Below are 27,403 nucleotides of genomic sequence, written 5' to 3'. Positions count from 1 at the left end.
CCAAATCAGAGTTCTCTCTCCAAATAATTATACATGTCTATTCTCAGAGAATAGAGACTTTTCTCTTGTAAAGCCCAGGTTTAAATTAAAAGCCAAACATAAAGGAAATGCTACTAATTTTTAACTACTTAAGTAGAAAAGCTTTTTGATCCACTTCAATTCGTTCATAGGCTATACAGGGTCAAGCATACTCTTGTTTATATCTGCAAACATGATTGGCCTTTTTTTTTTAATTTGAAACATGATTGATATTCTTTTAGTGCATCAGTCCTTACGGCATCTTTGAAAGTCAGAGCAAAATATATTCCCATTTCACAGGTAAGGAAAACAAGAGTCAAGGTCATTTAAGCAAACTCATATCTGAGAACACATTTTAGAACCAAGAGCTTGAATTGCCGATTCATGTCATCGTTTCTTAAGTTTTAGCCCCCACCAGCATTTTAGGAATGTCACTCACCATGCTTGTCAGAGGGGCAGTGACCCTCCTGGAAGGCCGGGGGTTCTGGGAGTTAGGCCTCAAGATTCCTGAAGATGAACACCGTGCAACGGTTCGGGCTGACCAGCCCCTGGCATTCCAAGACAGTGGTTCCATTGCATCAGCAAAGACCTCGATGGTTCTGTGCTTTAGGCTCCCCATCCATGCCCTAAGCCAGTTCTTTCTGCATTTACCTATGATCTAGGAAAATGTCGGACTCATGACATTTACTGTGCCTGCTGTATATGGTTAAACACGGAAGACATGGGGGCATTTGCTTGGCCACACGTGAATATTTACTTCAACTGGAGGATGGCTGCTCAGTGCCCCCAAACATTCTTTCATGGTGAAGTTCCAGAAATGCTTACAAGTGTGTCATTCTCAATGACAGTATTCTCAACGGTAGCAGTCTCAATGGTAGTATTCTCATTGAGAGTAGTCTCGATGAGAGTAGTCTCAGTGGCTTCAAGCATGAGGTAGCCCCTCTCATAAAGAAGGAACTTACTCAACACTGCTTGGAGTTGGCATTGTCTTGAACCCTCTTTCTCAATCAGAGAAGGGCCCACACACTGAGATTCTGTGAAGAGAGAGACTGAAATTCTATCAGCTCAAAAGCAGGCCAGAGAACTACTCTGATTCCTGAATCCTTTTTTAACTCATCAGTTGGTTTCAAGACACTGCCTACTGCTATTCCGATCACTAATCGGAGTGCTTTCTACTATCCAACAAATGAACTGAAACTCATGAGGTGGTTTCATTTCCTTTAAAGTCTGCTCACCACTAAGAAGTACCAGCCCTGAAGCTCATTAAATCAGAGTGTGGGCTGCTTATAACCTGGGGCTAAGTCAGTGCACTGTAAGAGAACTCAATCTGCATTTTCTCCCAGCCTCACCGGATTCCCCTCACCTCCTCCGAGGAGCTTGAGCGGTCTCCACTCCTTAGCTAGAAGCCTCCTTACATTTCCCCGTGAGTTTATCAAATCCAGGAAGGGGGGTGAGGGTGGAGCAGGATTTTCATCCCTGGGCCTGAGAATTGTCCCACTGTGCATTCTCCCCAGTCTTAGCAAACCCTAGCTCCTTTTACTGCCTGGAGGCCATTTCTTAAATACAAACAATTCTCCACTGGCAAGTCCATTTTAAAGCAATTGTTAGAAACACAGGATGCATCCCCACTGTCCCCCTCTAAGACAATAGCGGCCCTGGATCCAAAAAACTGTTATTCCTACAACCAGACAGCTCTGACCCGCTGCTACTGCTGTGAGAACCATTAAGAGGCAGAAAGAGAAGTAAATCATTCAAACTTTTAGAGACTATAAGTGTTTAGAGGAATGACAAGCAGGCCACTTGGAGCAGTGGATCTCAGGGGAGAGGTACTGGTTAGGAATAACCTGCCTACACGTTCAGTGGCTTGACTGGTCTGAATTACCCTCACTCATACTGTGTACAAGTATTCACTCTCTATTGCTGCCATATTGTAAGGAAATGGGGACCCTGCACTGGTCCACACGGGCAACACGGGTGAGACTCCATTCCCAGCTCATCTGAGTCATGGCCAAAAGCCTGCAGTCCCCTCAGGACGCCTGTGAGGGGTGCTCTCTGGCTCACTCCACCCCCGCTCCCAGGTTGTCTTGAGGCAGTTTCTCAGCCCCTCCCAGCTTCACCCCTCAGAATCAAGCTGCAGACCAAAACCTGCTTAGCTGCTACCTAAGGCTGGCCCCTCAGCTCCAAGGTGACTCATGATGGACATTTTATTTTGGTGTCATCCTCTTTTACATGTGGGACTACGTCCATGCGGAGCCGGCACTTTGGTTATTTTCCTTTCACTATCCATGTAGTTAATACACTGTCTGCATCTAGGACTATCTCATTGTATCTCAACCAGTCCAGTCGGTCAGGCCTTCGCCTTGACCTTTGCCTTGTCTTGTGCGGCCTTACCACATATTAGTTATTTATAATTCATTTGGGGAATAAGGGATTCCTTTGAAAAAAAATAAAAACAAAACCAAAAAACCTCAGGACCACCGTTACTAAATTTTTTGGGAGGAAGACGAGCAGTGCATAGCCCCTCTGAGAACATGTTAAAAGGCACGAACACTTCTCTTCAGAAAAATATACCTGCGCAAACATTTGTACACACTCACTGAAAATGCACATCCTGCACGGACCTTAGGCAAAACCAGTGTTCTGAGGGGATTAAGGTCCTATCGATCACTCGTGTTGTGAAATGAAACAGTATCTTCAGACTGGTCTCCTCATATTTACCGAGGGGCCCCCATACACAGACACGATGTGAAGCTCTCAGGGTGCAATTATGGGCAAACGCTGTTTTCAGGGAGCATGTAGCTAGTCAGTCTAATATGGAGGATAGACAGGAATCACACAGTTGCAGACATAAATATAAAATGCAACTGCAGGGGCTCATTTGGCTCTTGGTCTCAGGGTCATGAGTTCGAGCCCCATGTGGGTGTAGAGATTACTAAAAAAGAAAAAAAAACCTTAAAAAAATGAAGAAAATGCAACTGCAGTAAGTAAAAAGTAAAGGCATGTGGTGCCGTGATGACTTGTTTATAGGAGGGTTTGACCCGGCCAAGGAGATCAGAGACACATCCCCTGAGGAAATGGGGTTTTAGTTGAGAGATCAAGAATGGCAAAAATCCAAGAGGGCAACACGTGTCAAGGCCCTGTGGCACATGACATGGCTGGGATACAGAGTAAGGACAACATGAGGCAGCAGAAGTGAGTAAGCTTCCCTTAGGGCCTTCAAAGCCTCCATAAAGAGCTGTGACCATGCCTTAAGAAAAATGAAAGGACACTAACTTGGGGGCAGTGTAGTGGGAGTGTGGGGGAGGGGGAGCAGCGTGACAAGATGAGATTTGTGTTTCAAACTGCCTGTGGCGTGGAGAATGGACTAGAATGGAGGAGACAGGGGACGTCCGCTTAGAGCAGTCGGATGGGAGACAGGTGCAAGATGAAGGACTTGGGAGGCAGGGACACATCTGAGAGCTATTTATGCGATAAACTTGGCAGGACTTGGCTGCGGCATGCTGGGTAGGTCTGAGCACTTTGGGTGGAGAGGGAAAATTAGTAACTGAATCATGGAATGCTCTGAGCTCTGGTCCCAGGAGAGGCGCCAAAGCAGAATAAGAAGAGTCCAGGAAGAAATGAATTCCTTTCCTGCTTTTAGAGCAAGATCGGCCTTGAAGAGATTTCATAACGACCGAATTTTGCATTTGCTTCTGTTCTAACCTGCCCAGCCACTCTTCATTTAAATGGTACCTGTTCTCATTTCTCATGGGCTCTAGATTCTAGGCTAAGAAAGAAACAGATGGCCCAACCTAACACCTTTATTTTCAGCTGAGGTTCAGAGGTGAAAATATTGCCCAAGACTGTATACATTCTTGTTCTAAATAAACAATAAGTTTACTCCCCAAAATGTGTTCTGTTGATCACCAATCCCACGAGATACTCTCCAAATGTTTGATAAAATAAACTTGCAGCCTACAGTCCTCTTTTGGAGATTCATTAGCTCATTAGCATATTAAACGCACAGAGAAGTCCTGCAGCAAAGAAACTTCTAAATCTATGTTACCTGAAGTGAACTTTCTTATCCTAATACCTGTTAAGGTGCTCGCCTCAGGAAACCCATTTTCAGATCTATAGTATTATTTCTATATTCCAACCACATTATGGCCTAGAGAAGTTTCTGGGCCGGTCCTCCTTTTTGGCATTCTTCCTCGATTCTTGGTCTCCAGAGTTCTCAGGCTGCCTCATGGCTGCTACTTTAGAATCCTAGTGCTGCGTCCTCCCCTCAAATGCTCCACGCTGCACTCACCCACTTGCTCTTCAGCTGCCTTCAAATCTCAAGTCCACTGCCTCGCACAACCAGTACCAGCTGTAACAGAAGGAAAGCAATCTAATAAACGAATCACACTAACGTATGAATCGTGACTAAGAGCTTGCAACACCCTCCCCTTAGAAGACACACCTTACCCCAGACGATCGCTCATGGTGACCCTTGGCAAACCAACACACCTAGGGCACACAGGGGAAGCGATTTTAGGGCCAAGGGGCCACCATATGAGAGACCAGCTCTGGTACTTAATCTCCTCTAAATGATTTATCTGCTCCAAAAATCTCCACTTCATCTGTGCTGGAAATCAAAAGATCTATAAAATTCCAAGTTTTCCCATTATTTAGTCCCTCGCTCTGCCAGGAAGGCCAGTCTATGTGAGTAGCTCAGGAAAAAAACGTCCATATTCCTGAAGTCACGCTGTCGGTGGGGAGGAAGGGCCACAGGGAACTGATGCAAGACCGCTGAGGAAGCAGACATTCATAAACACATCTTTTTGTGACATGCGTACGTTTAAGATGTCCTTGAAACACTACGGAAAGATAAAAACTGGTATTTGTGAAGTGGTACATGATAATACGAAGGGTAATATCATCTTGTCCAAAGTCTCTTATCTGGGACGAGGGCGAGTACTGTTATCTAACTTGGACCAGTGTTTGGGCTGCGTCCATCAGCCTGCAGTGATCACCTCCCTCTCTCGGGTTCTTAGCACATCGCTGCCTCTGTTCACTTTGTTTGGCTTTTTTTTTTTTTTTCCATTGCTCAAGACTGTCAAGACTGTCACCCAACGTAATCAGCTTACGTCAGGTTTCTTGAGGCTTTCTTTCAGTCCAGCTGGATTAAAACAGTACAGGGTGTTTGCAGAGTTTACACTGTACTCTTTGCTACAAAGGACCCCTCGAATATTCTCTTGAAATTGGCTGGGGTGGCGGACGGGGACTTGGGGGGCGTCAGGGCACAGGCTCACAGCCTTCAGAAGCAGCAGCGGGTAAACCAGTGGCCTCTCCTCTGGGAAATGACTTGCTCCAACTTCTCTCTGTCAGGAACTGTTGACCACTAAGCAGACTGTCTGGGAGCCTGTTGTTTACAGTAAGAACACTTCCTTCCCTGTAGAGTATGAGGCAATAGTCCTCAGTCTCTCACTCTTCCTAGCTCCTTTTGTTCTGACCTTTCAACCAGTACCGCATCTTCTTCCACTCTAGTCTTTGACGATCTGGCCTCAGTACCAGTTGCTTCTGAGATTTCCCTCAGGGGCCACAAACAAACCCCACTCAGTCTCCTTGCTGATTCTCTGTCTCTCTCTCTCTACCTCCCTTTCCGTCTCTGTCTCTCTCACACACACACAGATACACACACGTGACCAAGTCTCAGACCCCACGTTAGAAAACACTCCTAGAAATATTGCTAATACCTGGCATAATCTAAATAGAACAACAAGATGTAAAGCCTGACAGTGTTCCTGGAAACAGAAGATCTTATTATTGCCAACAGTTTGCAGTCTTCAAGTGCTCACATTTTTCAGGCCACTTTGCCAAACAGCTAAAAAGGATACAAGTCTGCAGGATTTCAAGTCAGATTTTCAAAGTTCTTCGTGGGAGGGGTTGCCTCTGGCCCATGTCCAAATGTATGGGAAAATGCCAAGAAAACATAGTGAAAAATATCTGTATAGCTTAGATATTGAAGGGGAGGCCAGGTATAAATCATCCACACTAACAATTTCGTTGCTCTTTCCCCTGAGCTACGGCGCCTTCAACTTCTCCGGATTCGGCCTGAACAGAACATACAGAACATCATTAGTAGGTTGGGGCTGTAATGAGAAGAGCTGCCGTTTTTGTAGGACATGAGTGGTGCTGGCATTTGGTGCAGGATTAATACGTATAATTACAAATTGTAGCCTGAGGGGAGAGGACCAGTCCCAAAATAAGTACCATTCTAAAAACGAAAGCCTCAGAGGCCTTCTTAGCTCTATTCTTCGCTCTTACTCTATCCTCTCCAGAAATGTAGCTGTGTATCTTTCAGTGTTCTACTCACATTGGTTCAAGTCTGAAAAGAAATGGCTTCTGTTTCCATTTGGTTGACCATGTTGGAAATTTTGCACACAGGGACAGCCATGGGAGTAAGAGATAGGGAATCCCATGACCCCTTCTGCGAGAAGAAAGTTGATTTTGGTATTTGACAGGGCGGGCCTTACGAAGGGTGGATCTGAGTAAGAGAGGTTTGGTTCACTTATCCCTTCAATGCCTTGTATGACACCCCCTCGCCCCCTGCATTCCCACCAGAGTGGAGGGGGAGCATATACTGGGCTGAACAGAGAAATAAAATACCCCAACCTCCCTCTAGTCCTTTACCAGCTTATATTCCTGGAATCAAAGGTCATAAGCATTTTCCCCAAAACTGATTCTCTCTGTTCATTCATTCATACAACCACAGGGCCTAGGCAATAGCAGGGTGTGCAGTATTGCAGAGAGCAAAGCCCTAAAATAAGAAGAGAAGCAGTATAAAGGTAACTCGTAAACCCCTGACCTTCTAGATCTTAGTAGGCCAAGTCACTTAAAGGAAATTTCCAGGGCCCTCAATTTGATGTATAGGTATGGGTTATCATAGGTAACCTGTCTAAGAATTTAGATTAACCTGTCTTATGAGTAACGATCGTTATAAAAGGAGGGAACTGGGCCAGGTCATTGTTGATCTTCCTAACTCTTGCTGTGTTCTGATTCTCAGGAATTTTAAGGTTGGAGTCTAGACTTTTCAAAGGCTTGGAAACAAAACAGGAAGGCAGCTAGGGAAATGAACTAGGGATAGGCCCTCAGAGGTAGATTTGTGAGCAGCTATATATAGGCGTGGTGGCCAAGATGGCCTCCGCGTTCCCTGCCTCCTGGTATTCACATGTTGTATGAATATATACTGACCCGGGCTGGTCTGTATAACCAAAAGGATGTTGCAGAACCAGTGATGTGCAGAACTGATTTTATGCTGGATTGTAAAAGAAATGGCATCTTCTGCTGAATTACTTGCTTTGAACCCAAATGCCACGTCAACAGGACCCTCAAGGACTCTTTCTCTCTTTTTTTAAATGTTTAATTATTCATTTATTTATTGTATTATTTATTTATTTTGAGAGAGAGAGAGAAAGAGAGAGAATCTCAAGCACTGACAGTGCAGAACCCTACACAGGGCTCAATCTGATGAAATGTGAGATCATGGTCTGAGCCGAAATCAAGAGTCAGATGCTAAACCAACCGAGTCAAGGACCCACAAGGACCCTCAAGGACTCTTGTGGCGAAGTTCACATGGCGAGGAACTAAGGCTTAGTGCCAACAACCAGCATCGATTTGCCAACACCGTGAGTGCACGATCTCAGAAGTGGATCTTCCAGGCCCAGTCAAGCCTGCGGATAACCACAGCTCTGGCCAACATCTTGCCTGTAACTTCATGGGAAACCCTAAGCCAGAACCACCTAGCAAAGCCGCTTCTGATCCACAAAAACTGTGTGAGAGAATAAATGTTTGCTACTAAACATTTCAAGCTGCTAAATTTGAGGACACTTTGTTATGCAGCAATAGATAACTAGTACAGCAGGTATATTATTAAATATAAAATTGCTAGTGACCACAGGCCAGAAACATGGAGAAAACTTTACACATGTAGTCTTGTTCTAAAAACTTGGAAGTAACCACACTGAATCTTTGACTGCCTTCCACTGAGTCTGGGGGTTACTTTATCTTCCCAGGATTTAACTGTGCTAAAGACTTATGGGGTAAGGGAAGAGTAGTGTCTATCTACATTACAGGGTGCAGACTAATGAAAACATATATAAGGTAAATAGAGGGTCTGGTTAAACAGTTGAAGAAAGGGTGGTGCATTCAATTTTTTTTTTTTAATCCATGATTAAAATCATGGGTATATTTTCATAAGCAGCTCTTTAAATAATGTCCTAGGAAGCTGGAAAGGAAAATGAGTTTCCCCAAAGCCATTCTCCAGCACTGTCCCCACTCTGCACCTCTTGGCTATATCAGGTAATCAGCCATACCAAATACAAAAAAAAAAAAAAAAAATTCTAGAAACCCCTCCCTCCAAAACTGTTGTCACTCTGTTTGACTCCTAAAGTCTTCTGAAATGGTATTAATAAAACATTTTATTTATTTTAATGTTTTATTTATTTCTGAGAGAGACAACGTGAGCAGAGGAAGGTCAGAGAGAGAGTAAGACACAGAATCCAAAGACAGGATCCAGGCTCTGAGCTAGCTGTCAGCACAGAGCCTGACGCGGGGCTCGAACCCATGAACTGTGAGATCATGACCTAAGCCAAAGTCGGATGCTCAACCTACTGAGCCACCCAGGCGCCCCTAAAACATTTTAGAATAATGGCTTAATTCACCTCTTTAGCTAATACTGTTTTGAAAATTTTGAAGAGTGTTTACAAATATCAATTCTAGTGTACTCAAAAGCAAGTTGGTGTTATCTGTGTAGTATCGTTGAGTTAATTTACTCATTGGGATCAACCTAATTTCTAAAGATTCCATGGGCCTGCCCAATGGTACGGAGTGTAACTGATACTTGTGCAAATAGCAAAGAGAGGGAAAAAAAAAACTATGACCGTGTTTAGTTTGGTGTTGTCTGGACTTCAAAGTCACCCGGAGTTCTGGCATCAGCCCTACAAGTAACTTTCCCAAACACAGATGAAGGAATGCCCCCCAAAAGACTGGATTTCAAATGGAAAAATAAATATTGAAAATAAGAAGAGGGAAAAATGTAGTCCTCACCCCAAAGAGGATTTATAAAGACCAATGGCAAATATTCGGTGAACACCAGCAAATCAAAACATCAGGAAAAGATATAGATGAGTGTCTACGTCTCATTGAAAGAAGGATCCTGTGAAGGCCTCTGTGCACAACTACTTGGCCAATATTCCTTACGATTTTATAAGTCTGCATTTAAAACATGTGAAAACTGGGAGTGGGATTAGGCGTAAATATTTTTTCTCAACCTTCTGGTTCTTTGGTGCATGGCTGTGACCTGACAGATCAGAATGTAACCTGACAAAGCAAGCTGAGCTTCCGGGGAGCCGAGCGCCTATGCCTACGACCTGATAAAGCTCTAAGGTTATCTTGGTTGAGCAGCAGCTCCTAACACTTGCTAACTGGATCATCTAACACTGATACCACCTTTTGTTTCTAGAAAGCAGGGGCTCCCACAGGTATCTGGTAACAAGAATCAGAAATGGGGTATGCAGAGTGCCTGATGGCTTCCTCAGTAGAGCATAGAACTCTTGACCTCAGGGTTGTGAGTTCAAGCCCCATGCTGGGTGTAGTCTATTTAAAAGTAAAAAAAAAAAAAAAAGAAAGAAAGAAAAAAAGAAAAGAAATGGGGTATACATCCTTAAAACTATGTAATAATTAATGATTTTGAAGTTGCCAAAGCAGTCTGTACTTTTAACACTTTCAACAAAGTGAGGGACTAAAAGTGGATTATTTGCAAGCACAGATGTATTGTTTCTCTGACTATAGCTTAACTGCCCATCACCCAGTGCCTCGTCTTTGTGACTCGGTGAAGCAAGGACACTGTGGTTGTGTGTTATTATAAATGGATACCATGTGGTGTGGGGAAGAGAATATAGAAATGACTCACAATTCCTTGAGGGTAAACTATTTTTTAGTCAAAATGGATCCAGTCCAAATTAGATCACTGATCAACTCCTTGATTCTACTAGGTGTAGAAACCCAGCTATTTGCCTGTGGGCAAAGCTAAAACTAGAATCCTAATCACTTTTATATACTTCTAATTTTCTACAATTCAATCTGTTGAAAGTCAGTTTTCCTGCTAGGCAGCTCTGACTGTCTTTTGCTCTTTCTCCTTTGTGGTACCTAGACTTCAAACGAACTTGACAGTGATGTGTAATAGTGATTGTCCTCAGTGTGCCCCTTCCTGGTGCAGATGGACTATGGGTCCTGTGAGCACTCAGAAACCCTGCAAAAATGTCCAGTGTCAAAGTGGGGCTGTCTCCAACAATATTTGTTTGGGACATTTATGGAAAATTCACTCCCAGGGAAGAAATCATGTCAATCTCTTTTCCAAATACGGCTGTAAATGGAAGAATAAGAAATGGGATGAGGGAGCAGAAGCTGTCTCTCGGTGCCTAAAAGATAAAGGGGGAGGAAGGCCCCCATGAGGGCTGTAGGATTAGAAGGCAGTGAGTAAAGGGCGGCCCAGACAGATTTCATCTTGCTTCACAATTCTGCCAAGGGCAAAATTGAATCTGAATGCGGCAGCCTCCAGACGACATGGCAGCCTGTAACCCATGTTCAAGGCCCTTCTGCGCTTTCTCCTGGTTGGGTGGGTGACATCATTGACAAGTCATCTTCAATTACATCAGGAGTTTCAGGGACAGGGAGAGACACCAGCAGAATGTGGAAGAGACTAAGAGGTAATGTTCCTTGGGATCCATTCCCAGTTCTATCACTGACTCATAGGGAGACTTTATTATCCCTATTGTTATTAGGGCTATTTTTACTGAAGACTGATACAATACCTAAGCGCTGGAGGTCAACCCAGGACCTCTCCTTGCTTAATATCTAAATTAAATGTAAAACTTTCTTTGAGATACCATTCAAATGATGTGGTTATAAAATCTAAAAGTGGAGTTGGAAATTTTAACAAATTTCCCTCCTTTGAAAAAATTTCTTTAAGTTTAGGGGGTGCCTGGGTGGCTCATTTGGTTAAGCCTCCAACTTTGGCTCAGGTCAGGATCTCACGGTTTGTGAGTTCAAGGCCCACACCAGGCTCTCTGCTGTCAGCACAGAGCCTGCTTCAGATCCTCTGTTCCCCCCTCTCTCTCTGCTCCTCCCCTACTCTCTCTCTCTCTCAAAAGTAAATAAAAACAGGGGCACCTGCATGGCTCAGTCAGTTAAGCCTCCGACTTCAGCTCAGGTTGCAATCTCACAGTTTGTGGGTTCAAGCCCCGCATCGGGGCTTACAAGCATCCCACTTGTAAGCTCAGCTCAGGTCATGAGCTCAAGGTTGTGAGTTCAAGCCCCATGTTGGGCTCCAAGCTGGGCATGGAGCTTACACAAACAAACAAACAAACAAATAAAGTGAGCAATTCACACACATTTAGTAATTCACAATGTTTTACAACTATTACCTGTCTTGTCCCAACATATTGCCAAGCCCCCAAAGTCAAACCGCTCACCCAGTTAGTTTTCTCCAGTCCCCAACACCCACCAATCTTTGTTCTGTCTCCATGGATCCATCTATTCTAGATATTCTGTATAAATGGCATTATAAAATACATGACCTTTTGTGTCTGGCTTCTTTTATCCAGCCTAAAATATTTGAGGTTCATCCATGTTGTGGCATGCATCAGTATTCCATTCCTTTTTATGGCTGAGTAATATTCCACTGTATGCACAGACCACATTTGGGGGTTTTGTTTGTTTTTGAGGGAGGGGGATGGAGGGAGACTGTGAGCAGGGGAGAGGCAGGGAGAGGGAGACACAGAATGTGAAGCAGGCTCCAGTATCTGAGCTGTCAGCACAGAGCCTGACGTGGGGCTCAAACTCATGATCCGTAAGATCATGACCTGATCCGAAGTCAGTCGCTGAACCGACTGAGCCACCCAGGCATCCCGACCACATTTTGTTATCCATTCATCTGATGGTGGAAATTTGGGCTGTTTCCACCTTGGGGCTACTGTGCACCTCCCCTTTTTAAGTCCTATCCCTCACTCCCAACCCTCCCCCTGCCTCTCACTCCATACTCTCTCCTTTCCTTATTGTATACCCTTTCCTTTGGAAGACACTCATTATTGGGAGCTTATGTCCGGGGCTTTCTGAGGGCTAAGAGCAGAAGGGAGGGTTGTAGTCAGAAAATAAGGAAGGAGCAGAGCTTGGGAAAGGAGAACGAAGATAGAAGGGATGGATCAAGAAAAAGTAGCAGACAGACCCAGGTGGAGCAGGAAGCACAGGAAACAGACTGAAAGAATAGATTTTCTGCTAAGTATCCGCCAGTGTCTGAAGGGCTCAGCAGAAGTTTCCTCAAAGACACTTAGAAGTGTCTGGTTCAAAGTTCACTTATGCTTTTTCTCCTGCGGTCCTCAGGAGAGCATTATCCAAAAGTCTGGTGTTTTAAACAGATACCAAGGTTTCCAACATACCAACCCGCCTGCCCAAGGTTTCTCTAAGTATTATTAATCTTAGTTTAAGTCCATTTAAATCCTAAGACAGTCGTTTGGAGAGAGAGCTGCACATCAGAAAAGGATTTCAGTAATAACTAATTGAAGGAAACACTGGCTTCTATTTTCCTTGAGGATTCCCCATTAAAGGAACCATTCAGTTAGTGTTAGACTAATGACTAGCTATTTTTGTCACTGAGATGATGGCTCTAAGTCATCTTTTTTTAAAAAAAGAAAGAAATAAAAGGAAGAGAAACAACTTTAAAATAAACCCAGGCAAAGAATCAGCTCATAAAGGAAAATGAGGTCCATCTGTGAATGTGACTGTGACTGGCATGTTTTCTTTGTAAATGAATATTGAAAGAGAGAAGATAAAAAGTAAGGGAAGAGTATGTGTTTTTCTTCCTTTTTACTAACATGTGTATTCCTGAATCCAATCCTATTTCTTCAAATTGTTTAAAATATTTGTAGAAATACTATTTCAGTGGTATAATCATGCCCTACATGATTAAGCAACTCAGTCTGTCAGCCTGTCTGGAAAAGAAGATTAAAGTACAACAATTTCTGAAGACTATAATTCCTTCCTCTTGTCAAACTTTTTTTTTTTCTTTTTGCCTTTAAGGTGATGAGTGCTTTAAAAGCAAGCAGTGGGTGAAGATGGTCCCCAAGCAGAGGACAGCACCAGAAATAGGAAGTTTAAATAAGAACATCCGTTTGGTGGAGCAAAGTCCAAGATACAAACCGGAAATAAAACCGGAGAGAGGAATCAGGTATTAATTACAATTTAGTACCCTAGAACCCTATTCCGGTCCTGAACAGTGTTCTTCCTCTCTATTGTCAGATAGAGTGTGTGTGCGTAAATTCTACAAAATTTAAAAATTACTTCTGGCATATGTCTCAACAAGAAGCCAAGATTCTCTACTGCTGATCAGAAAACAGATACAGTAGCAATCTTTGCTTTAAAAAGATATAGTGACAATCTTTGCTATAAAGACACAGTAGCAATTTTGGGTGCTAGAAAGAACAGTAGTAGGGGTGCCTGGCTGGCCCAATCAGAGAGCATGTGACTCTTGATCCCAGGGTTTAAGTTCAAGTCCCACATTGGGTATACAGATTACTTATAAATAAACTATTTTTTAAAAATTAAAAATAAAATAAAAGGTACAGTAGCTAATTGTGGTGCTTTCACTGGTAACCCTAGAACTCAACAGCCTGACATCAAAATCCTCTGAATTTTTCTCTCAACATCCAGTGGAAAGGAAGCAAGTGATAGAAGGATTCCATTTAGACAGTATCACTCTTTTTTCAGGGGACAGAACATGGGAAGCAGACAGCAGAATCTACTGGTTCTTAAGCCTAAAATCAACATTTAAATTCCAAAGGGATGAACTAAAGGAGGTCATTAAAAAAAGACATCTAAACCATAGCTAAATGCCTGAAGGTGACAAGATCTCAAACAGTGACTTTCAAAGTGTGGTCCCCAGACCTGCCACACCAGCAGCAGAGTCACCTGGGAACCTGTTTAAAATGCAAATTCTCATAAGAAGTCATGGGGAGATAACGCACAGCATGGGGAGATAACGCACATTGCATATTTGAAAGCTGCTAAGAAAGTAGATCTTGAGGAGCCTGGGTGGCTGAGTCAGTTGACTCTTGATTTCAGCTCAGATGACGATCTCACAGTTCATTCATGGGATCAAGTCCCACCCACATCAGGCTCCAAGCATTGACAGTGCAGATCCTTCCTGGGATTCTCGTTCTCCTCCTTCTCTGTCTCAAACTAAAAACAAAACTTAAAAAAAAAAAAAAGTACATCTTAAAAGTTCCCATCACAAGAAAAAAATTCTAACTAGAAGTGACAGATGTCAGCTAGGGTTCTGGCAATTATTTTCCAATGATTATATCAAATTGTTATGTTGTACACCTGACATTAATACAATGTGATATGTCAATTATACCTCAATTTTAAAAATTTAGAAGTTAAAAGCAAAAAAAAAAAAAAAAAAAAAAAAGCAAGCTCTCAGCCCCCACCCCAGCTGACTGAATCAGAACCTCTAGGGGTGGGGCCCAGTCAAAACTGTGTTAAGCAAGCCTTCCCGGTGATTCTGATCTGTGCTAAATTAGTTTGAGAACTACTGATATAGAAATTAGTGGCTTACTCTTGATTTGATACCTGTGTTCTTCTTTTTTTTTTAACATTTATTTATTTTTGAGAGACAGAATGCAAGTGGGGGAGGGGCAGAGTGAGAAGGAGACACAGAATCTGAAGCAGGAGACACAGAATCTGAAGCAGGCTCCAGGCACTGAGCTGTCAGCACAGAGCCCCACACAGGGCTCGAACTCACGAACCACAAGATCATGACCTAAGCCGAAGTCAGCTGTTTAATCGACTGAGCCGCCCAGGCGCCCCATGACATGTCAGTTCTTAAAGCAATGATTTGTGTACTTGTTCAACTGAAGGATGCTCTTTTCATCAGGAGTATTTAAACACTGAAAATGGGCCTAGAGAACCTGCCAAAATGATCAGTCGTGTTGACTTGTTATCTTAGACTGAGTGTTTTCATAAGGATTTTTGGAAGCATAAAAGTAATCCACACATTGTGAGAAGGAAAGAAATCAAATTAAATTACGGCACTAGAAAGGGCTTTTCTGCTGGAACAGCTGTCCCTGGGGGGGTGACCTGCAGCATTTGCATATTAATTATGACCGGTCTGTCTCTGGCCCAGAAGTTGTAGGAAAAGAGCCAAGTTCAGAGGGAAATACCGTGGGCCACAGCTAAGGGGGTTATGGCTCCTGGTGGGGAAGTTTCTATAGCAGTACTTCAGTTTGGCTCTTGTTTGTTTGATGCGTTCATTTTTAAGTATATTTTTATAAGTAACATTTTGGAGAAACTTAGGAAAATCTTAACAGTAAAACAAAGCAAATACTTTTTTATAACCTCACTACCCAGAGTATTAACAACTGTTTAGCTTTTTACGAGTTTCTTTCTAGTCTTCTTCCTATGTGCTTTCATAAGATTTAGAACATTTTAAAAAAAACTTTACAACACATTTTTCCATGTTGATTGTGGTATCATTGACATATGACATCATGCAGGCTTAAGGTATGCAATGGGATAATTTACTACACACGTATATTGTGAAATTACTGCCACAATAAGCACAGTAAGGGTGGCCAACACATTCATTGCTTTGCATAGTTACGTGTGTGTGTGAGAGAAGAACTTCCTTAGAAGTGAATCATGGGCTGTGCTCATCTTCAGCTTTACTAATTATTCTCAAATTGCTCCCAAAAGTAGTTTTAAGAATTTACTCTCTTACCAGTAACACAGGAGTGTTCTTATTGCTTCACACCCTCACCACAGTACTTGGCATGGTCAGACTTTTCGGATTTTGCCTTTCCCGTATGTGCGATGTCACAATGTTGCTTCCGTTTCCATTTTCCTGGTAGCAGGTTGGGGGAGGCATCTTTTCATGTTTTTCAGCCATCTCAATTTCCTTTTTTCTATATTGTCAGTCTGAAGCCTTAGCCCAGTTTTCTATCGGATAGTCTTTTTCCTATTGATTTTTAGGACCTCTATAAATTCTAGTTACTAATCCTTTACAAATATCTTCCCCCATGTGACTGGGTAGCTCAGTTGGTTAAGCATCCAACTCTTGATTTTGGTTCAGGCATGATCTCACTGTTTTTGGGATCGAGCCCTGCATCAGGCTCTGCACTGATAGCAAGGAGCCTGCTTAGGATTCTCTCTCTCTCTCTCTCTCTCTCTCCCCTGTCTGTGCTGCTCCTCCACTCTCACACACACTCACCCTCTCTCTTACCCTCTCAAAAATAAATATTTAAAAACAAACTTGAGAATAAAAAAATAAAAATAATAAAAATTAAAACAAACAAATAAGCAAAAAACCCAATATCTGGGGCGCCTGGGTGGCTGGGTCAGTTAAGCACCCAACTTTGGCTCAGGTCATGATCTCACAGCTCATGGGTTGGAGCCCTACGTAGGGCTCTGTGCTGACAGCTCAGAACCTGCAGCCTGCTTCAGATTCTGTGTCTCCCTCTCTCTCTGACCCTCCCCAGCTTGCTTTCTCTCTTTTCTCTCTCTGTCTCAAAAATAAATTTAAAGAAAATTAATAGAAAAAAAAACAGTATCTTCCCCTAATCTGAACTTATTCTTTAATTTTGCTATGATGACTTTTTTTTTTTTTTTTTTAAGAGGGATGAGAGGGGCAGAGTGAGAGACAGAAACAGAATCTCAAGCAGTTTCCACACCCAGGGCAGAGCCCAACACGGGACTCAATCCCATGAACCATGAGATCATAACCTGAGCCAAAATCAAGAGTCTGGATGCTTAAATGACTGAGCCACCCAGGTGCCCCACTGTGATGCCTTTTATGGAACAAACATGTTTAGTTTTAACACTGTAAATCTCATGAATCTTTTAAATTCATGCTTTCTATGTCTTTACTAAGAAGTTCTCTTCCATATTGATGTCATAATGATACTCTCGTATATTTTCTTCTGGAAATTTTATTTTCCAATATATGGCATTAATCCTCCTAGGATTTATTTTTCTGAATGGTGTAGATGGGGATCTAACTTTCATAAACACGGACATTTATCACCTCTGTACATACACATGAGCTTGTTCCAGGGCACTCCTGCTCACTCGCTCTTGCTCTCACTCTCTTTCTCTCAAAACTATCAGGTTAAAGAATTTTCCTTCTTTTCCTAATTTGCTGTGTTTTTCTACCATGAATGGAAGTTTTATCAAGTATCATTTCTGCATCTATGTAGAAGACTATATGCTTTTTCTCCTTTAGTCTGTTAATAGGCAAATTACACTGTTAGTTTTGTTTGATAAATGGTGTGTTACTTTTACACATTGCTAATTTGGTTTGCTATTTATTTGCTTATGATGTATTTATGTATGTTCATGAGTAAAATCTGTAACTTTCATTTCTCACGAAGTCTTTGTAAAATTTGATATCAAGGTTATATTACCCCTTTTTTTTCTCTCTAAAAGAGCTTAAGCTTGTTCATTTCTTCCTTAATGGTTGGTAGAATTCACAATTATAGAAGGGAAATTATCATAAACTTTTTCTGTTATAAATTTTCTTTATATAACCCTTAATCTTTTTTATTGAAGTATAGTTAGCATACAATATTATATTAGTTTCAAGTGTACAACATAATGATTCAACATTTATGTACATTATGAAATGATCAGTCTAGTTACCATCTGTTGCCATAGAAAGTTACTACAATATATTTTTTAGAAAGATTCTTTTTTTAAGTTTATTTTATGTATTTATTTCGAGGGAGACAGAGAGAGAGAGAGAGAGAGAATCCCAAGCAACCTCTGTGCTTGTAGCATGCAGGCATGCAGCCTGATGTAAGGCTTAATCCCACAAACTGTGAGATCATGACCTGAGCCCAAATCAAGACTTCAGATGCTTAGCTGACTGAGCCACCAGGCTCCCCCGAAGTTATTACAGTATTAGTGAGCATATTTCCTATCTTGTACTTCACATCCCCACAACTTACTTATGTTGTAACTAAAGTTTGTACCTCTTAATTCTCTTAACCTATTTTGCCCACCCCCCTACTCTTTGCCTCTGGCAACTACCAGTTTGTTCTCAGTATTTATGAGTTTGTTCATGCTTTGTTTTCTTTGGTCATTTGTTTCATTTTTTAGATTCTACATATAAGTGAAATCATATGGTATTTGTCTTTCTCTGACTGGCTTATTTCACTTAGTATTATACTCTCTAAATCCATGTTGTCACAAATGGCAAGATCTAGAATTCTTTATGCCTGAATAGTATTACACACACACACACACCCCCCACATCTTCTTTATCCATTCATCTATTGATGGACACTTAATTTGTTTCCATATCTTAGCTATTGTAAATAATGCTGCAATGAGCATAGAAGTGCATGTATCTCTTTGAATTAGTGTTTTTGTTTTCTTTAGAAAAATTCCCAGAAGTGGAATTGTTGGGTCACATGGCGGTCCTATTTTTAATTTTGTAAGGAACATCCATAGTGTTTTCCACAGTGGCCGCACCAATTCACATTCCCACCAACAGTGCACAAGGGTTCTCTTTCTTCCACACCCCAGCCAACACTTGTTATTTCTTGTCTTGTAGTAATAGCCACTCTGACAGGCGTGAGGTGGTATCTCATTGTGGTTTTGATTTGCATTTCCCTGATAATGAGTGATGTTGAGCATCTTTTCATGTGTCTGTTGGCCATCTGGATGCCTTCTTTGGAAAAATGTCTATCCAATAAATCCTCTGTCCATTTAAAAAAATTTTAATGTTTATTTTTGAGAGAGAGAGAGAGAGAGAAACAGAGCACAAGTGAGGGAGGGGCATAGAGAAAGGGAACACAGAATCTGAAGGAGGCTCCAGGCTCTGAGCTGTCAACACAGCCCAACATGGGGCTCAGACTCACAAACTGTGAGATAATGACCTGAGCTGAAGTCAGACACTTAACCAACTGCACCACCCAGGTGCCACACTGCCTATTTTGTGATCAGATTGTGGGGTGTGTGTGTGTGTGTGTGTGTGTGTGTGTGTGTGTTGAGTTATATTAGCTCTTTATAGATTTTGGATATTAACCCCTTATTAGATATATCATTTGTTGTAAATATCTTCTCCCATTCAGTAGGTTGTCTTTTCATTTTATTGAGGTTTCCTTCACCATGCAAAAGCTTGTTAGTTTGATGTAGTCCCACGTGTTTATGTTTGCTTTGACTTAGGGACAGATCCAAAGAAAATATTGCTAAGACCAATGATTTGACCCTCAATCTTGGAGGATAACTTAGCTGGCATAAAACTCCAGCTAAGCATTTTTTCTAACACTTTGCTTCTGTTCTATCTTGGCTAATAGGAAGTTGGCTGTTAGTGTGACAGTCACTTCTTAGGAACTCCATCTTTTCTCACTCAGAAATTTTAAGGGTTGTCCTTATTCTTGATCCTTTGTAGTTACACTAGGTGAAGACGCATCCTTATCCTCTGGCTTGGTACTCAGAGTGCACTTTGGGTTATTGTTACTTCATTCAGAGTCCTCACAATTACTAGCTCCTCGTTCCCCTAGAACAAAGGGTTCTGCGCACGTTTTCGGTAAAGGGCTAGATAGTTAATATTTTAGGCTTTGCTGGCCATGTTCTCCTTTTCTCTGTAACAATTTTTTAAAAGTGTAAAAGCCATTTTTAGCTCACAAGTAGCACAAAAAACTTGTCAACTCCCACCTGCGAATCCCAGTCATAACATCCCACTCCACCGGCATACATTACTCCTACTCTCCCTCTCCTTTCCAGGCACCCCAGCTCCTCATTCAAGAGCACGGCACATGCATCTCCACACCGCTACAAACCATCACCTGTTTAACAGGAGTTAGTTTAAGTCATTTGAAATCCAAGGTTTTTGCCGAAATGTAAGCCTGACACCCGGAACTGTGATTCTGAACATGTCCTAACAGAAAACATGGCTTATTGCAATGTTACTCGAATTTTCTTTGGACTTAGACCACAATAAAATATACATTTGCATTGTTACTCAGTGTACATATGCACACTATGCACATATGTGAAACAGGAGGTCCATGAAACAGTACCTCCTCGTAGCTCCTGAAGTGTGCTCTGATACTTTCCGCTCCCATTCTATTCTATTTCTATTTCATTATTTTTATTTATTTCATTTTTTAAAATGTTTATTTATTTTTGAGAGACAGACAGACAAAGTGAGAGTTGGGGAGAGGCAGAGACTGAGACACAGAACCCGAAGCAGGCTCCAGCCTCTGAGCTGTCAGCACAGAGCCTGATGTGGGGCTCAAACCCACGAGCTATGTGATCATGACCTGAGCTGAAATTGGACGCTTAACTGACTGAGACATCCAGGCACTCCCCTATTTCATTATCTTTAAAAGGATGTCACCACTCACTAAATTGCTTTTATGACCACTAATAGGTTGAAGCTTTCGATTTGAAAAACACCAGTCTATAATACTCGTTTTAGAACACTGGGAGTTAAACAGTTTTGTGGGCTGGCCTGGGACTCCAACCATCTTGTATAACATTGTTTCACTGCAAAATGTATTCTTATTTCCTAACAACTGGGTTAGAATCCAATCTGGGGAACTCAATTCATCTGTAAGCAGGGGACTGCCAAGGTCTAACTCAGGAACATTTTTATATTAGGAGTTCATTTAGACCCAAACAAGGAGAAGCTGACAGCCTTCCTAAAGTAATTCCAATACACTTGTCTGCTTGGGAATGGAGCTTATTGAGAAGTGGTCAACCTTAGCATTTATGCAACTTCTTTTCCCTTTGAAAAATGACTTAATTTAAATTTCTGAAGACAGCACAGGAGTGATTCATTTTCCCCACAACACATGGATTAGAAGTTATTTTAATGTGTTTGCTACAAAATATAATTCTGCTGCTGCCCAAAGGGTTTTTGAAACCTACCAGTTCCTATAGTTCTAGCTGTTTCTCAGGCAAGACCGTTCTAACTGGTCCTAATGGAAAGAAAGAGTCAGGTAATCTGGCAGGATGGAAGCACCTCAGAAGATTAAAAACAGAACTACCATGGGATCCAGTAATTCCACTAGTATGTACCTCCCCAAAAGAAAGGAAAACACGACTTCAAAAAGATATATGAACCCCTATGTTTATTGCAACATTATTTACAATAGCCAAGATACGGAAGTAACTCAAGTAAGTGTCCATCGATAGCTGAATGGATAAAGAAGATATGATATATATATACAATAGAATATTACTCAGCCATAAAAAAAGAATGAAATCTTGTCATTTGCAAGAACATGAATGGACCTAGAGGGTGTAATGCTAAGTGAAATAAGTTATTATATGATTTCACTCCTATGTGGAACTTAAGAAACCAATGAATAAACAAAAAAGGAGACAAACAAAAAATCTGGACTGTTAAATATAGAGAACAAACTGGTGGTTGCCAGAGGGGAGATGGGTACTGGGGGTAGGTGAAATACATACAGGGGATTAAGAATACACTTACCGTGATAGTCACCGAAAAATGTATGGAATTGTTGAATCATTATATTGTACACCTGAAACTGATATAGCACTGTACATTAACTATTCTTGAATACAAAAGCAAATAAATGTTAAACAAACAAAAAAAAAAAGTCAGACAGTTTGGGAAATATTTCCCCATGCACCCAAATTTCATCAAAGCTTTACTTAGGAATTTTCAGAATATCACTAGGAATGGCAGAGCCTGGCTTTATTTTTAGGGGGTTGCAAGTCCTTTTACTCTACTTTATATGAATTTGAACAACAGTCTAATCCAATGAACTCTAAACTGTGTGTACCTCATTAGTTACCCTCAGGCTCCTTCTAAAGGTGTATAAATTAATCATTTTATATAATTATTTCAGAAAATATTGGGGTTTGGAAGTACATAGGTGTATCCTACCAATTTTTATCACTTTTAAAATACACTCTACCATCATTTACTTTTTTCTACCCCTCAAAAATAAAAGCTAAAATCCCTTCCTGATAGTAAACACAGGCCACATACCTTCCGTCTAGGGTGCCAACGCAGAGGCGAGACTCAGGGAGGCCGGAAGCAAACGCCTAGGCTTCTCCTCAAGGAGTCCCTGCACCCAGCTGTCGCCGGACTGTATTTACCCTGCGGCTTCTGATTTGAATCACCTTGTGAGAGAGCAGGGAAAGGGTCCCAAACATTACGTGAGCAACAGGAAGGGAAGGTTTCAAGTTTCTAAAAGTCTCCTCTCATTCCATCATAAGCCCCTTTAGCCTCTAAGACTCTCATCTGGGGCTACTTCCTTAACTTTCTAAGGAAGCTTCAGTCTCCTCATCTATAAAAAAGGAATCACTGTATCCACACACTTTGGGGACAAAGAAGATAGTTTGGAGACAAAGGAGAAATGACTTACTTTAGCATCTGGCACATGGTGAGCCGTTCCAATAAATTTCTCTACCTACCTTTTTTGTTCCAGATCCTCATTTTATTTCTATTTATTTATATTTTTGAGAGAGAGAGAGGGCATGTGTGAGCAAGAGGCAGAGAGAGAGGGAGACTCCCATGATGTGGGGAGAGGGAGAGAGAGAAAGAGAGAAGGAGAGAAAGAGAGAGGGAAAGAGAGAGAAGTGGGGCTCTCCTGAAGTGGGGCTTGAGCCCACCTGACACGGGACTCGAGCTCACAAACTGTGAGATCATGACCTGAGCTGAAGTTAGATGCAGGAGCCCGAGATTTTCATTTTACCATAAATGAAAATAAATTTTCACCTTAAAAGAAATGAAAATAAGTTTTCACTTTAAAATTTCAAAAGGTCTACTTGCTGGGGTTTCCGGTTCAAGGTGAGTCACTGAGCACTGGCATCTGCTTTCCCTCCTTCGTTCCACTGCTTCTGCCGTGCTCTCTTCCATACTTGAGATATCACCCAAATGCAAATAAAGGCATAAACCTGCAACAACAAAGAGACTAGGAGAGGGCCCACCACTGAACGTCACCTCTGACTGATGACAGCCTCACCAGCCTCCAGAGGCAGAAAGGGAAGTAACGCCGGGCACAAAGGAAGGAAGTGGCTGGGAGCAGTCTCCTCTGATTGGCACAAAAGTCATGACTTGGGAGCTGCGAAGGACAGTGATCCTAACATGCAGTGTAAAAACAGATTATTCGTTTTCAAACTTTAAGAATCCACTCATGGAAGAGTTCAGTGTAAGTGCAGAACAAAACGCAGGATGATCAACCGTGACGCAAGGAGGTGAAGTGTGGTTAGGAACGGGCTCTGAGCTAGTCAGTGTCTGGATTTCAGTCCCAGCTCTGTCTTCCTGAGACGACTCGTAAGTAAAGACTAGAGAGAGTGGGGGGTGTGCCTACCGGGGGGGAAATGCATCCCGGGCGGTAGGTACAGCAAGGACAAGGAAACTGAGGCAGAAGTAAACCTGGTGTGTTTGACAGCACGCATGTTCCTCAGTGCGGCAAAGTGATAGGTTATGAGATCCAACAGTATGCAGCTGCAGCCATTAGAAAGGATAGAATACTATCTAAATTCACCAGGAATGAATGAATAAAGTGTTTCTGGCAAGTCACGAAGTAGCATATTATTTAAGGATATTCAGGTGGCCACCAGAAGACCTGGAAATGAAAACTGGAAATTGTACTGGGGACGGGAGAGCAGGTGATAGTGCACTTTATTACTAAATCTGCACAACGACAACAAAACCCCATGTGCATATCATTTTGCTTTTATAAAAGGGAAATGAAATTAAAAACTCTCCAAGTGGAAAAGAAAGTATACGTCTGCAATGAAAGGGATCCTAACAGAATTTGCATGATTTATACGCCCCTGAAGTGACTCAACAGCAAATATGTCCCAAGTGGACTCTATACCTTTGAGGTTTTGCATACTCCCGAAAAAGCTTTTCCACACTTCTGCGACTTTCCTGGAAAACAGATTATGCAAATTACCTCACACACTTCTGCTGGAACAGCCCCCTGGCTGCTGCATTTTCTGGCCTGACACTCGTTAGTCTCTCCAATCTTCTAGAAGCTGCAGATGCAAGCTGGATCACGGTGGATCCAGACACCCAAGGAGAAGATGATAAAGAGATGCAACTGAAGAGCAGTATGAGAAAGAAGGTCTTTGAAAGTGGCCCAGACCCCCAGTGCCGGATGGGACCAGAAACAGGGAAGCCACTGCACGGGGCTAACTGTGAGGCATTATCACAGCCCCCGCAGCACTCATGATCTCTCTCATGATGTCATAACATGAGATCTCTCATGATAGCACTGCCACTTCTAGAGGCTGCCCATCATATGGGGCTGTCTACTTTGGTAGGACATGCGAAATGCAGATGAGTTAACATGCTAATAACCAGGAAATTGTTTTAGAGTTAACTAGGAGCCAAGCGAGATTTCACCCTCTTTTAATTAAAACCTGAAGATCTAGCTGTCTCATACCCAAGGCCATGATCAATACAAAATTCAGAACTGTGGTCAAAGATCAGCTAGAGATTGTCTTGATGGGGAAGGGGAAGCAGTCGGATGCAACGATATTCAGTTCCTAAGTTATTAGGCGGTGGGTTCACAGTGTATATTATTAATTACACGTGGAATCCATATATTCTTTTGTATGTGTCAGATATTAGTAATACATTTTTAAGGAGAGAAATATGTTGCCTCAGAAAGAGACATCTATCGCATTACTCTACAGTATCATCTCCTTTCCTCATAAGATTAAGTTACAGCTTCTTTGTTCTGTTTTGTTTTGACCATTTTTTAAGTTCCTGCACAGACATTTCAGTAATACTGTGCAGTGTATGGTGGAAATACAGGGATTTAGAATCAAACCAACTCAAATTCAATTGACCTGGGGTCTCTAAAACTCTCAAGTTTTCAGCTGTTGATTTTTATTCTTAAAGCTACTACTTCTCCTATTTCACCTGTTCACATGCATTGTCTTCACTGTGTCAACAGTTACAGTATTTCACAGAAAGGCACTGTCCTCCTATAAACTCTAATCTGGAGAATGGTGTATATTGTGGTCAGAAGTGACTTCAGAAACAGTCATTTCTGCTACGGGCAATGCCAATCTCCTTCCCATGGGCAAGGCACCCAGCCCCATGCTGAATCCTAGATCCTACAGTCTCAGCGTGGGCTGCGTGGACCCTGGACTTCTACTTGCCCAGCTGGGAGAGGCCGACACACATGCTTAGGTTGGTAGACATTCAAAGACATGACTTGAAAGTTTAGAAGACTGTCAGTCTAAGAATTCTTGTTAAGCCAGCCGCCTGGGTGGCCCAGTCAGTTGAGCATCAGAGTTCAGGTCAGGTCATGATCTCATGGTTTGTGAGTTCCAGTCCCACATCAGGCTCACTGCTGTCAGCGTAGAGCCCACTTCAGATCTTCTGTACCCTTCTCTCTCTACCCCTCCAGCCCTTGTGCTCTCTCTCTCGCTCTAAAAATACAAATTTTAAAGAATTAAAGAAAAAAGAAGTCTTGTTAACTTGTCTTGTTAACTTGTACTAAGAGGTCATGTAGTAAAACACTTACTCAAACTCAGGTGGCCATGATCCTTGTTTGAGACTGACTCCAAAGATGGACACCAACAAGTCCTTCCATGCCTGTGGATGCCTATCACTCCTCCATCAACACGTGGAGTCTGTTTCCTCTTCCCGAATCTGAAGAGGCTCTGCAGTTTACCTTAACCAAGAGAACATGGCAGACATAAGCCGGTGATAGCTCTGGGCCCAATCCATAAGAAGTCTAGAAGCTTCTATTTCCACTCTTGCAATATAGTGCCTCTATATAAAGAGGTCCAACTACTGTGGTGGNGGCTGGTCAGTCAGCAGTTCCAGCCATCCTAGCCAAGGCAAGTAAATCTGTCCTCGTTTCCCAGGGAGGCTGTAGTGCACTATTACAAACTGGGTGGCTTAAAACAAGAGAAAATTTATTCACCCACCCTTCTGGAGGCCACAAGTCCAAAATCAAGGTGTGTCAGCAAGGCTTGTTCCTTCTGCAGGTTCTGAGGGGGAGTGTGGTCCTTGCTTCTTCCAGCTTCCGGTGGTTCCCAGAAATTCTTGGTGTCTCTGGGCTTACAGTGATGTCACTTTAGTATCTGTCTCTTGTTACGTGGTGTTCTTCCTCTTTTCTTCTTCCTGTAAGGACACCGGCCAATGGGCTGAATTGGGGCCATTCTACTCCAGCATGGTCTCATCTTAGCCAATTACATCTGCAAGACCCTTTTCCAAACAACGTCACATTCTGAGGCTCTGGGCAAACGTGGGTTTGGGAGATACTTTTCAACCCTGCACAGAAACCGTCTTGAACAATCCTGCCCCACTCAAGCCTCCAGACTACTGCAGCTTCATGAGACACTCTGAGAGAGATGAGGAGAACCACCCAGATACTTTCTGGCCTCTCCAAATTGCAAATGAGCGAAGGCTGTTATAAGCCAGTCAGTTTGGGGATGGTGTGTTATAGAGATAAGCAAACCAGTCCTTTTGAAACAGTAGAAGAGGTGATTTGAACAACCACTGGCACAATTACTAATCAAATGCTATTAATACATGAACAGCACTACTAGTAGAAGGATGAGAACACGGGCTTTTTGCAAAAAGCTAGTGTAACTTTCACGAGACGTCTTATACAGGATTTCATTCCATTGTTTTTCTTCACCCAAGGATTTCTCAGAGGCGATTTCCTGTTTCAAATGAGGTGGGGGGGAAAATGGGGTTGGGGGCGTTTCATGCCTCAAAATGACTGTAAAATGCTGAGTAACATGGAAGGAATGTGAACGTCTCTGAGCCAGAGAAGAGAGTTTTGTTCCTTCTGAAGGAGAGTGGATGTTACTATATGTGACCCCAGAAAGAAAAAGGAAGGGAATCCATTGTGTTACAGCTGATGTCCTATTCAGGAAAGATTAGAAGGTGAACAGACTTAAGGGGTGAAAAGAAAAATGAAGTCTTACTCGGATCAGGTGTTCAGTAATTCAACCCTCACCTAACTTACACAGAGAAGTTCAAGTCTCCAATCTTCTGAAAGGCTGGGATCAAACCGGATGAAGGAAACGACAGGCTGCCAATTTTCCATAACATCTTCCCAAAACTATGCAGGATGAAGCAGCAAATGCTAGTCTCTTGTGACCCTAGAAGCAGCAAGGCCTGACATAAAACTGTTGCATAAGAAAATATAATTAATATGGGGGGAAATTCTCCAAAAAGGGGATGGATCATGACTATCACTGTCTACTGAGAAAATAATTAGGAACCTTCATATAAAGACAAGGACATAGACTCAAATTTAAGTCACAAGGTAGTCTTTTTCACTTACTAACCATGAACATGAGGTAGGTTTCCTATGCCACTTACCATTTTAGATTCCTCACAGGG

The sequence above is a fragment of the Crocuta crocuta genome, unplaced genomic scaffold (assembly GCF_008692635.1).
Source record: "Crocuta crocuta isolate KB4526 unplaced genomic scaffold, BGI_CrCroc_1.0 scaffold36, whole genome shotgun sequence".
NCBI lineage: Eukaryota > Metazoa > Chordata > Mammalia > Carnivora > Hyaenidae > Crocuta > Crocuta crocuta.
The sequence above is the reverse complement of the archived record's forward strand: the minus strand, read 5'-3'. Positions refer to the sequence as shown.